At 47.0% G+C, this 13,133-nt stretch overlaps 1 non-coding gene and 1 pseudogene across 1 annotated transcript in view; both read right to left on the minus strand.

The window, feature by feature from the left end:
- LOC147621695 (25S ribosomal RNA) overlaps positions 1-430 on the minus strand; it is a 3,254-nt gene extending 2,824 nt beyond the window's left edge. The window contains exon 1 of the ribosomal RNA XR_015269911.1: positions 1-430. This exon is cut by the window's left edge and continues 2,824 nt beyond it. This is a non-coding gene — a ribosomal RNA (25S ribosomal RNA).
- A 292-nt stretch (positions 431-722) lies between these two features.
- On the minus strand, positions 723-2,517 carry LOC147621696 (18S ribosomal RNA; annotated as a pseudogene).
- Between the last annotated feature and the right edge of the window lie 10,616 nt (positions 2,518-13,133).

The raw sequence follows: 13,133 nt of genomic DNA on the forward strand, positions 1-13,133 counted from the left end.
ACGAGTGGCGCGCGCTTCATTCCTCGATCGACGCGACGGCATCCGCGGCCTGATTAGAGTGCTCTTGTCCCGCCGTGCCAGCCCACGCTGAGCAACGCCCCGCATCGAGCGGTGGACCAGCTCGCGCCGTTCCGCATCCGACCGGGGTGCACCCGCGGCCTCCATTCGCTTCCCTCCCAGCAATTTCAAGCACTTTTTAACTCTCTTTTCAAAGTCCTTTTCATCTTTCCCTTGCGGTACTTGTTCGCTATCGGTCTCTTGCCTGTATTTAGCCTTGGATGGAATTTACCACCCACTTAGGGCTGCATTCCCAAATAATTCACACTACGTATCGCATTTCACTACGTTCTTCATCATTGCAAGAGCCAAGATATCCGTTTTGCTGAGAGTCCTTTGCTACATAAGTTGATCCTCGCGTAGGGAGGGGTCTCAGTCCGCCGGCGATCGTTTGCTAGGGTGCCTCTCGTGCTCCCCCGAGGGGGGCGAAAGGTTTATCCACCGGCCCCGTGCGGCACGAGGGAGTGGCACGTCCACTTGATGTGGGCGGGGGGGAGGCGTCCCTCCCCCCGCACCTTGTGGTGGGGCCGACGGGCAGTCCCATCACGACACCTCGCCCACTATCTCTCGGCTCCGGCACGGGGGCGAGGCGCACGAGACCGCACCTCCAGGCACGGCCCCTCGACGGTACGTCCACGGTTCACGGTGTTCTCTCGAATGTGAGTCAATGATCCTTCCGCAGGTTCATCTACAAAAACCTTGTTACGACTTCTCCTTCCTCTAAATCATAAGGCTTAATGAACTTCTCACGTCACCGATGGCAAACCGCCAGCGTCGCCGCGATTCAAAAACTTCACCGGACCATTCAATCGGTAGGAGCGACGGGCGGTGTGTACAAAGGGCAGGGATGTAGTCAACGCGAGCTGATGGCTGGGCTTACTACTAGGAATTCCTCGTTGAAGATCAATAATTGCAATGATCTATCCCCATCACGAAAGATTACTCGGGCCTATCGACCCAGGTGGTAAACTCGTTGAATTCATCAGTGTAGCACGCGTGCAGCCCAGAACATCTAAGGGCATCACAGACCTATTATTGCCTCAAACTTCCATGGCCTAGACGGCCATAGTCCCTCTAAGAAGTTGGCCATGAAGAGGATCCTTCGTGTAACTAGTTAGCAGGCTGAGGTCTCATTCGTTAACGGAATTAACCAGACAAATCACTCCACCAACTAAGAACGGCCATGCACCACCACCCATAGAATCACTCCACCAACTAAGAACGGCCATGCACCACCACCCATAGAATCAAGAAAGAGCTCTCAATCTGTCAATCCTTAATATGTCTAGACCTAGTAAGTTTCCCCGTGTTGAGTCAAATTAAGCCGCAGGCTCCACTCTTGGTGGTGCCCTTCCGTCAATTCCTTTAAGTTTCAGCCTTGCTACCATACTCCCCCTGGAACCCAAAAACTTTGATTTCTCACATAAGGTGCTGGGGCAAAGTCATCGAAGTAACATCCGCCAATCCCTAGTCGGCATCGTTTATGGTTGAGACTAGGACGGTATCTGATCGTCTTCGAGCCCCCAACTTTCGTTCTTGATAAATGAAAATATCCTTGGCAAATGCTTTCGCAGTAGTTCGTCTTTCATAAATCCAAGAATTTCACCTCTGACAATGAAATATGAATGCCCCCAACTGTCCTTATTAATCATTACTCCGGTCCCGAAGACCAACACAAAAGAACCAGAGTCCTATCACGTTATTCCATGCTAATGTATTCAGAGCATAGGCTTGCTTTGAGCATGCTAATTTTTTCAAAGTAACATTGCCGAATCCGCGTCCTAGCCAGCAAGGCCAGGAGCGCGTCCCCAAGAGAAAGGGCGGAGCGACTAGTGCACACACCCGAAGGGGCGGACCGCTCGCCCCGCCCCGAGATCCAACTACGAGCTTTTTAATTGTAACAACTTAAATATACGCTATTAGAGCTGGAATTACCGTGGCTGCTGGCACCAGACTTACCCTCCAATGGATCCTTAAGTATTGTTATTATTGTCACTACCTCCCCGTGTCGGGATTGGGTAATTTGCGCGCCTGCTGCCTTCCTTGGATGTGGTAGCCGTTTCTCAGGCTCCCTCTCCAGAATCGAACCCTAATTCTCTGTTGCCCGTCACCACACCATGGTACGCGTCTATCCTACCATCGAAAGTTGATAGGGTAGAAATTTGAATGAAGCATTGCCGGCGCCGAGGCCGTGCGATTCGGAAAGTTATCATGATTCGCCACATTACCGGGTAAGCCGGCCTTTTATCTAATAAATGCGTCCCTTCCTGAAGTCGAGAGTTGGTGCACGTATTAGCTCTAGAATTTCTACGGTTATCCGAGTAGCAAGGTACCATCAAAGAAACTATAACTGATTTAATGAGCCATTCGGAGTTTCATAGTACAAGAGAGTTTATACTTACACATGCATGGCTTAATCTTTGAGACAAGCATATGACTACTGGCAGGATCAACCAGGTAGCTATCCTTGGTAACACAAGCGGCACGAAGGCCGTGTGCGACTCCGCACATTCGGCGCACGGCCACGGGGTTGAGCCCTCCTTCTTAGGCAGTCGAACAAAAAGGGACCGGGGAGGAGGGACGCACCGGTTTACGGGCAACGGCACGACTTCGCGCACGTGCAAGACGGTCGAGCACCGCCGGTTGTGGCCAACGTGCAGGGGGCGTGCGAGACGCAACCGCTCGTGTGCAAAGGCGTGCGACGCCGCACGGAGGCACCCAGGCCACCAACGCTCGACAGAATGGCACAAAGTGAGACGCCACACGAAAGCACGACGTTGACGTAGCCCCCTTCGTCGATGTAAAAACGAACGGCGGGGGGAGAGAGGTGGGTCGGGGCATGGGGAGCGGCGCCTTCTTCCCGCGAGTGTGACACCACCAGCCCGACGAGCCCGGGGGTCACGATGCTTCCAACGCCATCCACGTCGTCTTGCATGAAACATTCCGAGACCGAGCCGAGGTGAGGGGGCAGAGGCAATGGCCGAAGCGGTCCCAATGTCTCACCCCAAGCCGGCCCCATGGTGGAGGGCGACGAGCCGCCCTGCCGGGAGATCATCCCGTCGAGTCGGCCATCGCTTGTTTCTCGTTTTGGCACACCAAGTTCATGACCTTCTGTATTGGTACAAGCCGCACACTTACGCATGACGGGCGATGCCATCATACCTTGATCGTATCGCGTTTCGAACGGGAACTCACCGGCAAAACGGGGCACCGGCTCGAGACATGACTCTCCGCCTCTCATCGCGTACTAGGCACCGATGGCCACCCTGGCACGTCGAGTCCCATGAGACCCATGCGTGGCCGAAGGCAAGCCAAGCCGAGTCCTGTGACACCCATGCGGCCGAAGGCAAGCCAAGCCGTTCGACGGAGGGTGGGTAGACACTCACCGAAGGCAAGCCAGGCCGTTCGACGGAGGGTGGGTAGACACTCGCCGAAGGGGGGAGAAACGTCCCGCGTCTTCGAGGGGGCTGTAGGGACCAAACGCCTCACCTCACCCTTACCTTGCTCCGCGGTCCGCCCCGTTCCTGTCTCAAGCGAGCACCACCACCCATATAGAGGCAAACTTTTCGTTCGCGAACTGGCACACCTCGAGAGCACCACACCCCTCCGAATAGAAATCCCAAGGGGGGGGCTGCAGGCCGTGATGGCACTGTGCGGGGGGGAGCCACGGGGCGTGACGGCACAGCCCCGGGGGGGGCTATAGGGCGTGACGGCACTGCGCGGGGGGGTGCGGGGGGCGTGTGATGGCACCGCACCGGGGGGGCTACGGGGCATCACGGCACGGCACGGCATTGCAGGGGGGGCTGCGGAGGCGTGACGGCACAATCCCGCAGGGGGGGCTGCGAGAGCGTGACACCTGAAAAGATGCAGGGGGGAAGAGAGCTTGAGCTCTTGCAAGCACACACACACACTCACAAAACCCTAATAGAGAACACACAAGGTGAGAGGCTGAAAATCTTCTTCTTCTCTACTCAACACTCAACACACCATATACAAGATAAGAGTACACATAATATGAAAGGTACTCAACCAATACATACACGGGTTCTCTATAGTGTGAACCCGACTAAATGAGCTGGCGCTATAACTATGCCAGTCTCTAGAATGGCTGTCACAGAGCATGTCATCCCACTGGCCGCATAGCACCCAAGATCTCACCAACTATGCCAGTGGTGTAAGTGTGGGGCCTATCCCCCAGGCAGGTCATCAGTGGCCACTGCCTCACTAGACGAGCTCGATATCTCAACACTCCCCCTCGAGCTCAACTCCATCTCATGTACACCAAGCGAAGCCCTGAATCTGCGGAGCTTCTCTGTACCCAATGCTTTGGTGAAGATGTCAGCTACCTGATCCTCTGTGCTGACATAAACAAGGTCAAGATCTCCTGCCAAGACCTTCTCTCTGACGAAGTGGTAATGGACCTCTATATGCTTCGTACGAGCATGAAAGACTGGGTTCCTGGCCAACTGTATACTGCTAATGTTGTCACAGAAAATGACTTGTCTATCCACTGATAGACCCAAATCTGTAAGTAGCTTTCTCAACCAAGCTACCTCACATGCTGCCATAGCAACTCCTCTATACTCGGCCTCTGTACTCGATAGAACAACCGTAGGCTGCTTCTTGCTGCTCCAAGTCACAGCAGCACTCCCCAAAGAAAACATGAATCCACTGGTAGATCTTCTATCTGAGATACTACCAGCCCAATCAGCATCTGTGTACCCATGTACACATATCTCTGTCCCAGTCTCATAGAATAGTCCACAATGCAAAGTAGACTTCACATACCTCAGTATGCGTCTCACTGCATCCAAATGCGGTTTCCGTGGAACCTGCATAAACTGACTCACCAACCCAACAGCATAGCTCAAATCTGGTCTGGTGATTGTCATGTAGATCAAACTTCCTACTATGCTCCTGTACATAGTAGGATCCTCCAAGATCTCTCCTCAATCTGCACTCAACTTGCCATTCTGATCCAATGGCACGAAAATAGGCTTACAACCTGTCATACCATACTTGGACAACATGTCCAAGCCATACTGTCTCTGCAGTAATCCAATACCATGTGGTGACCTAATCACCTCAATGCCCAAGAAATATCTGAGCTCCCCCAGATCCTTCATCTCAAACTTCTGTCTTAGCAAGATCTTTACATCAAAGATCTCTGCATCATGGTCCCCCGTAATGATCAAGTCATCTACATAGATGACAACAAGCACAACCCCTCTATCACCATGTCTCACATACAGCGACAAATCTGCATTGGCTACATGAAAGCCAATAGTGACAAGATATTCAGAAATCTTGTCAGACCATGCTCTTGGTGCTTGCTTTAAGCCATAGAAGGCTTTCTTCAACCTGCAAACATGCTCGCGGTGACCCACATCCTCATAACCAAGTGGCTGCAACATATACACCTCTTCTTGCAAATCCCCATGCAAGAATGCATTCTTTACATCCATCTGATGTAAAGACCATTGCTTTGACGTAGCCACTGCTATCACAACTCTCACCGTTGCCATCTTGGCAACTGGGCTGAAAGTTTTCTCATAATCAATCCCATATGTCTGCGCATATCCTTTGGCTACCAATCTAGCCTTGTACCTGTTTATGCTTCCATCACTGTTATGTTTAACTTTGTGGCTTTCTTGGTAATTGCACTAAATCCCAAGTTTCATTTCCATATAGTGCATCCATCTCCTCATCCATGGCTTTCTCCCAATACACATTTCCAACAGCCTCATCAATGCATGTGGGCTCAACAACCTGCACAACCTTTGCGATATATGCATAGTGATGTGCCACATAACCATCATAGGTAAATCTCTGCACAGGATTTTTCACTCTCCCAGATCTTCGCAGCTTCTCATTCATGGCTTCCATAGCCTTCTTTACACCAGGTGTTCTCATAGCTGGGATCCCAAGCTCCTCATCAAGGCTCATATCTGAGCCACTAGACTCTCCATCAACATGAGAATGCCCTGCAGAAATGTCAGGCATACCAAGGGGCTCAACCACTTTCTCTTTTCCTTTACGTGATGTAGTAATCACATTTGCAGGACTGGTATTATGACGCAGCCTGCCACTCCATGGTCTATCAACAGACCCACTAGATGAGGACTCTCCTGGTCCACTCAAAGACTGTGATTGCTGACCTGCATTCTGTGCAACCACACTTCCACTCACATCAGCCCCAACAGCTTCTTTTTCAGCAGCATACCAGCTGCTCATCTCATCAAAGACAACATCCCTGCTTACCCTCAACTCGCGTGTAGCAGGGTTATAACACCTGTATCCCTTTTGCTCAAGGGAATATCCAATAAACACACATTTTTCAGCTTTTGGATCCAGCTTAGTTCTCAGCTCATCTGGCACATGCACATATGCAATGCATCCAAAGACTTTGAGATGAGACAAATCTAGTTTTCTACCAGTAAACCTCTCCTCTGGAGTTACATCATGTATGGCTGCAGTTGGAGTCCTGTTCATGATGTATACTGCTGTAGAAACAGCCTCAGCCCAATAGCAATGCGGCATATTCTTCTCTTCCATCGATGCTCGCGCAATCTCTGCAATGTGCCTGTTTTTTCGCTCAGCAACTCCATTTTGCTGCGGAGTGTATCTGCATGTAAACTGTCTCCGAATACCATTCTTCTTCAAAAATTCAGAGAACTCATTGGAGAAGTACTCTCCCCCTCCATCTGACCTTAGGCACTTTACATATTTCCCTGTTTGCTTTTCAACTAAAACTCTGAAATTCTGAAAGTGAGTGAACACCTCACTCTTCTCCTTCATGAAATATACCCACACTTTCCTTGTGTGGTCATCAATGAAAGTCACATAATACCTGCAGCCTCCCATAGATATGGTCTTCGTAGGACCCCATACATCTGAATGCACAACATCTAGTGCATTTCTGCTCACATATCTGTTACGTGGAAACACATGCTTTGTTTGCTTCCCAAATTGGCATGCTTCACATATTTTCTGCATACCTTCCACTTTAAATTTTGGCAGCCCTGTCACAATTCCTTTTGTCTGCATAGACTTCAATTTCTGCACATTTACATGTCCAATTCTTTTATGCCATATGTCTGTGTCTGCAACAACTCCTGAACCATTTACAAACATCACAGCACTCATTTCAGGCATGTCTACATTCAACGTAAACATTCTGCCCACTCTGTTGCCTTTTGCAACCAACCTGCACTTGTCTTTAAAATCTTCAACATAACACCCATCAGGGTTAAACCGAACGTGCAAACCCTGCTCAATCATCTGGCCAACTGAAACCAGATTCTTTGTTATGTTTGGTACATGAAGTACATCTGCAAGGTACTTCACTTTGCCATCCTGCATAAACAATGGCACATCTCCAACATGGGCAATTGGATGAGCAGTGTCATCCCCTGTTTCCACAAAACCTGGTCTTTCTGGGTTTTTCATCTCCTTGAACCACTCCCCTGATAAAAAAACAGAAGCAGGAGACAGCACACACAAGAGAAGCAAACCCTAATCCATATCCATCAATCATAAAGAAGGAGAGAAGCCATAGTCACAATCTCTCTCACACACACAAAGGAGAACACAACATAGTGTTATGTCCACACTACAAAGTAAACCTAATGTAATGTCCACACCACACATGACCAGCTGGACGCGGTCATAAAAACACCACACGATATCCATCTACCATACTGTCACTCTGTCAGTCACTCTGTCAGCACCCATGTGCTATCCTCCAGCTGTATACGAGCTTGACATTTCAACACTCCCCCTCAAGCTCGACATGTCCATCTCTAGGACTCCCAATCTAGTACGGAAATACTCAAACTTATCCTTACCAAGTGCCTTGGTAAAGATATCTGCAACCTGCTCATCTGTCTGCACATATGTCAAATCAACATGCCCATCTAGCACTTTCTCTCTGATGAAGTGATAGTGGACCTCAATATGTTTGGTCCTGGCATGATAAACTGGGTTGCTAGCAAGCTGAATACTACTCATGTTGTCACAATGAATGACAACTCTCATATCACTCTGTAACCTGACATCATCTAGCAACTTCTTCAACCACATAGCCTCACATGCCGCTATGGCTGCTCCACGATACTCTGCCTCTGTGGTAGATAAAGCAACTGTAGGTTGCTTTTTACTGCTCCAACTCACAGCTCCACTACCAAGGCTGAAAACATAGTCACTGGTAGACCTCCTGTCATATGCACTACCGGCCCAATCTGCATCTGTATATCCATAGACATGCATGTCTTTTCCTGCCTCATAGAAAAGACCATAATGCACGGTAGTTTTGATGTATCTCAGAATATGTCTCACAGCATCCAAGTGAGGTTTACGAGGACTCTGCATAAACTGACTCACCAAACCAACTGCATAACTGAGATCTGGCCTCGTAATGGTCATGTAGATAAGGCTACCAATGATTTTCCTGTACATGGTGATATCATCAAGCTCATCACCCAAATCAGCCCTAAGCTTCATGTTTTGCTCTAATGGTGTCAACATTGGTTTGCATGCTGTCATACCATACTTTGCCAGCATGTCAAGTGCATATTGCCTTTGCATCAACCATATACCCTTGATTGTTCTAATCACCTCAATGCCAAGAAAGAACCTTAAATCACCAAGGTCTTTCATATCAAACTCTTTGCATAAAGAGGCCTTAACCTCATCAATGCCTTTCCCACAATCACCTGTGATAATCAAATCATCAACATAAATGACTATCATCACGATACCATCATGTGTCTTCTTCACATAAAGTGAAGAGTCTGCATTTCCAACCACAAATCCAATACTGACAAGATATCTGCTGATCTTGTCACTCCAAGCACGAGGTGCTTGCTTCAAACCATAGATTGCTTTCTTTAACCTACAAACAAAAGTCGGATATTTTGGATGTACATATCCTTCTGGCTGTTCCATGTACACCTCTTCTTGTAGTTCACCATTCAAGAAAGCATTTTTTACATCCATTTGATGTAAAGCCCAACCTTTTTGTGCTGCTAGTGCAATGATAGACCTCACTGTAGCCATCTTAGCCACTGGGCTGAAAGTTTCATCGTAATAAAGACCATAAGTTTGTGCATATCCTTTAGCGACCAGCCTTGCCTTATGTCTCTCTAGGCTGCCATCTGACTTGCACTTTACCTTATACACCCATTTGCAACCAATTGCATTCTTTCCTTGAGGTAACTCAGCCAATTCCCATGTATCATTTTTGTCCAAAGCATCCATCTCTTCATCCATGGCTTTCTCCCATACATGCTCTCCAATAGCCTCTGTATAGCATGTAGGCTCCACATGCTTTACCATAGATGTCATGTATGCATAGTGCATAGCAAAATCTCTATATGTCAATCTTTCAACTGGATATCTGACTCTCTGGGATCTCCGCAATGCATGCGGGTCACTCTGTACACCTGTAACACGAGCATGTGGTGGTACATATCTGTCCTGCCTAGCACCAGGTGTGCGTAAAACAGGTATTCCGAGCTCCTCATCCAAACTTTCTGAACTAGAGGACTCATAGCCTGTGATCCCAATTCCTTCAACTTTCTTCTTGCCTTTATCCATAGCACTACTCCCAGTGCTCACACTCTCATGCCTCAAACGTCCTGACCATGGACGTACACTGCTACTACTCTCAGCTTCTGCTGCTGGCCCAGACATAGTAGTAGAACTAGAACTTGCTTGTGATGGCAAGTTCACAGGCACATTAGCCTCAAGTGTGTCAATGACTCCCTCATCTCTTGCTTTGTACCAACTAGCAAGCTCATCAAACACCACATCACGTGAGATGACTACTTGTCTAGTTTGAGGGTTATAACATTTGTAGGCTTTTCGATCCTGTGCATATCCAACAAATACACATTTCTCTGCCTTAGGATCCAACTTCCGTCTTCTTTCATCAGGCACATGGACATAAGCTACACATCCAAAGACTTTGAGATGTCCAATGTCTGGCCTGTAACCTGTAAGCCTCATCTCTGGCGTGCTTCCATGAATGGCTACTGTAGGTGTTTTGTTCAGAATATACACTGCAGTAGCACATGCTTCTGCCCAATAGTAATCTGGCATGCTCTTTTCATTGAGCATTGCCCTTGCCACTTCACATATGACTCGATTCTTTCTCTCAGCCACACCATTCTGCTGAGGTGTATACCTGCATGTCAACTGTCTCCTTATCCCATGCTTTCGCAAGAAATGCTCAAAAGCTTTTGAGGTGTATTCACCACCTCCATCTGTTCTCAGACACTTAATCCAACAGCCATATTGTTTTTCTACAAGAGCTTTGAAATCCATGAATTTTTCCAGCACTTCACTCTTCTCTCTCAAAAAATATATCCATGTCATCCTGCTGAAGTCATCTATAAATGTCACATAGTATAGACTTCCTTTGATAGATGGGTTTTGTGCTGGACCCCATACATCACTGTGCACTATCTCAAGTGGTCTATTACTCATGTTTCCTTCTCTAGGGAACCTCAACCTTGCCTGCTTTCCAAACTGACAGGCTTCACAAACATGCATATGTCCATCATATTTAAATCGAGGCAATCCACTGACAATGCCTCTTGTTTGCATGTTCTTTAATCTCTGTATATTGACATGTCCAATCCTCTTGTGCCACATGTCAATGTCCTGCACAATCCCATTGCTCTTTGAAAACATGGCTGAGCTCAATTCTGGTATGCCTGCATCCAATTTGAACAACCTTCCTTCCTTCTTGCCCTTGGCAATCAATCTACAGCCATGCTTAAAGTCTTCCACAAAACAGCCATTCTCATTGAATCTTACTTGTAATCCCTGCTCAACCATTTGGCCTACTGATGCCAAATTCTTTGTGATGGATGGTACATATAACACTTCTGACATATTCTTCACATTTCCATCATGCATCCTCAAAGGCACACTGCCAACATGTGTTATAAGATGCTGAGTATCATCTCCTGTGACCACATAACCATTTGTATCCAATGGTTGCATCTTCTCAAACCACTCCCCATGACATGTCATGTGGTTTGAGGCACCTGAATCCATATACCATGACTCATCTCTTGCATTCTGAGAATCCATTGTCCCCATAACATGCTTCATTGCAAAAAGATGATTCGAACTCCCATCATTGTTACTAGTAGATGCATAATTTCCATGTTGTGGTCTTCCATTCCTCATATCATTCTGCTTTTTGTAACAATCTCTTTTGCCATATGTCCAAGTTTGCCACAATAGTGACATTCAATCCCATTCAAATTTTGTTGAGGACCTTGCCATCGTCCTCTACCACGAGCACCTGTTCCAAATCTCCCCCTATGGGATTGAAATCAACGACCTCCACGTGATCCAAATGATGACTGTGAATTCTGAAAATTCTGATTTGATTGTGGTTGAGTAGACCTGTCATTCCAACCACGTCCTCCACGGCCTCGAGGGGTAAATCTCCCCCTGCCTCGAAAGCCTCTAGATGAGTAAAAAGCCTGATTCCTTGCATGCTCATCATTGCTTGACGAGGATGCACCACCTGTAACACTCAGACCACCAAGGCCAAGCTTCAATTCTTCCACAATGAGCAATGACACAAGCTCATTAAAGTCTGGCATTCCTCCCAACCTTACTGAGATGGAAGTGTCAAAAGATTTGTAGTCTTTGCCTAAACCACGCAATGTGAGAGCAACCAAATCATCATCATCCATTGGGGCATGGATTGATGACAAGGAATCTGCATAACCCTTAATTTCCTGAACATACTCATGTATACTCCGATTCCTTCGTGTTACACTGTGAATCTGTTGCTTTAGTTGTATCTTCCTTGCACCAGTGTCTGTCTCATACATTTGGCACAATATACCCCATGCTTCTTTCGGTGTATCTGCATCTTGGATGTGAATAAGAAAGGCATCTGTTACACATATGGAAAAATAATGCAACACCTTCGAAGACCGCTCTACCCATTGCTTGTGAGCCAGTAACTGAGCATTATTTGGTTGAGGAGGTAGATATGGCTCTGGGTCTTCCTCCGAGACGAGACTCCATAAACCTTTGCCTTTCAAAAAACTCCTCATTCGAAACTTCCACACTTGAAAGTTAGTGCGATCAAGCTTCTCTCCAACAATCTGTATCGGACCATCTCCCATTGTTGCAAAAAAATTGTAGTAGATGTACCCCGCCGATCACAATGTATGAAGTACCTGTAATGCTCCAAATCTCTCCAAATCACATCAAATGCTTGCAAATTGTGTGCATTTACATCCCACAATGATTCATCAACAATGTACACTCGATCAAAGTTGAAACCAAATGATACTCCTTCACAAAAAAAATTCTGGTTTTTTTCTCGCCAGTAATTTCTCGCCAGTAACCAGTCAAGATTATGCTCTAAATCCTTCAAATCTTGTCCAAATTCAATGATTCAACTTGCATTGGCTTTCCAACACATTGCTCCAACATATCCTAGAAGGGTTTGATCAAATTCTTCAAGATGAATGAGAACCACCAATTTTTGTAGCTCCCTGGTTTGCTTTTTTCTGCATCTGTCAGGTACCACCTCTCACTAAAAGTGCTCTATCTCCTTCAAATCTTATCCAAATCCAAAACTTTTTGAATCAAAATTTTAGCAACTCATAGGACTCTACTTGTAGCAAAGGAATTAGGCCAATTTGATATAGACAAAGATTAATGCCTTGATTAAAAATGCTCTGTTTCTGGACAGACTTTCTGCAAACCTGCAAACCTCTGCTAATTGAGTTCAATGAGCTCCAAATGCATGAAATGAGCTGCAACCAAGCATCACAAGGCCTTAGCAATGTCTTTGCTAAACTCCCCAAGCTTTGAATGGCATCAATTGGATTAGAAATGAGTGAATGGCTTGATATCAACTGAGACTGTCCAGAAATCTGCAGAGGGATGCGCCGCCTGCTCCTGGAGCTCTAGGAGAGAGGGTTTTTCACAATTGACTTGATGGGTCTCTTAGCAATGACCTAATCTATCATGGGTATGAAGGGCTAGCTCCAATTTTGAGTATAATTGCCACAATTGATCCTCCACGGGGCATA

Source organism: Cibotium barometz, chromosome 30 (genome assembly GCF_041138505.1).
Source record: "Cibotium barometz isolate CiBa-2024 chromosome 30, ASM4113850v1, whole genome shotgun sequence".
Classification (NCBI taxonomy): Eukaryota; Viridiplantae; Streptophyta; class Polypodiopsida; order Cyatheales; family Cibotiaceae; genus Cibotium; species Cibotium barometz.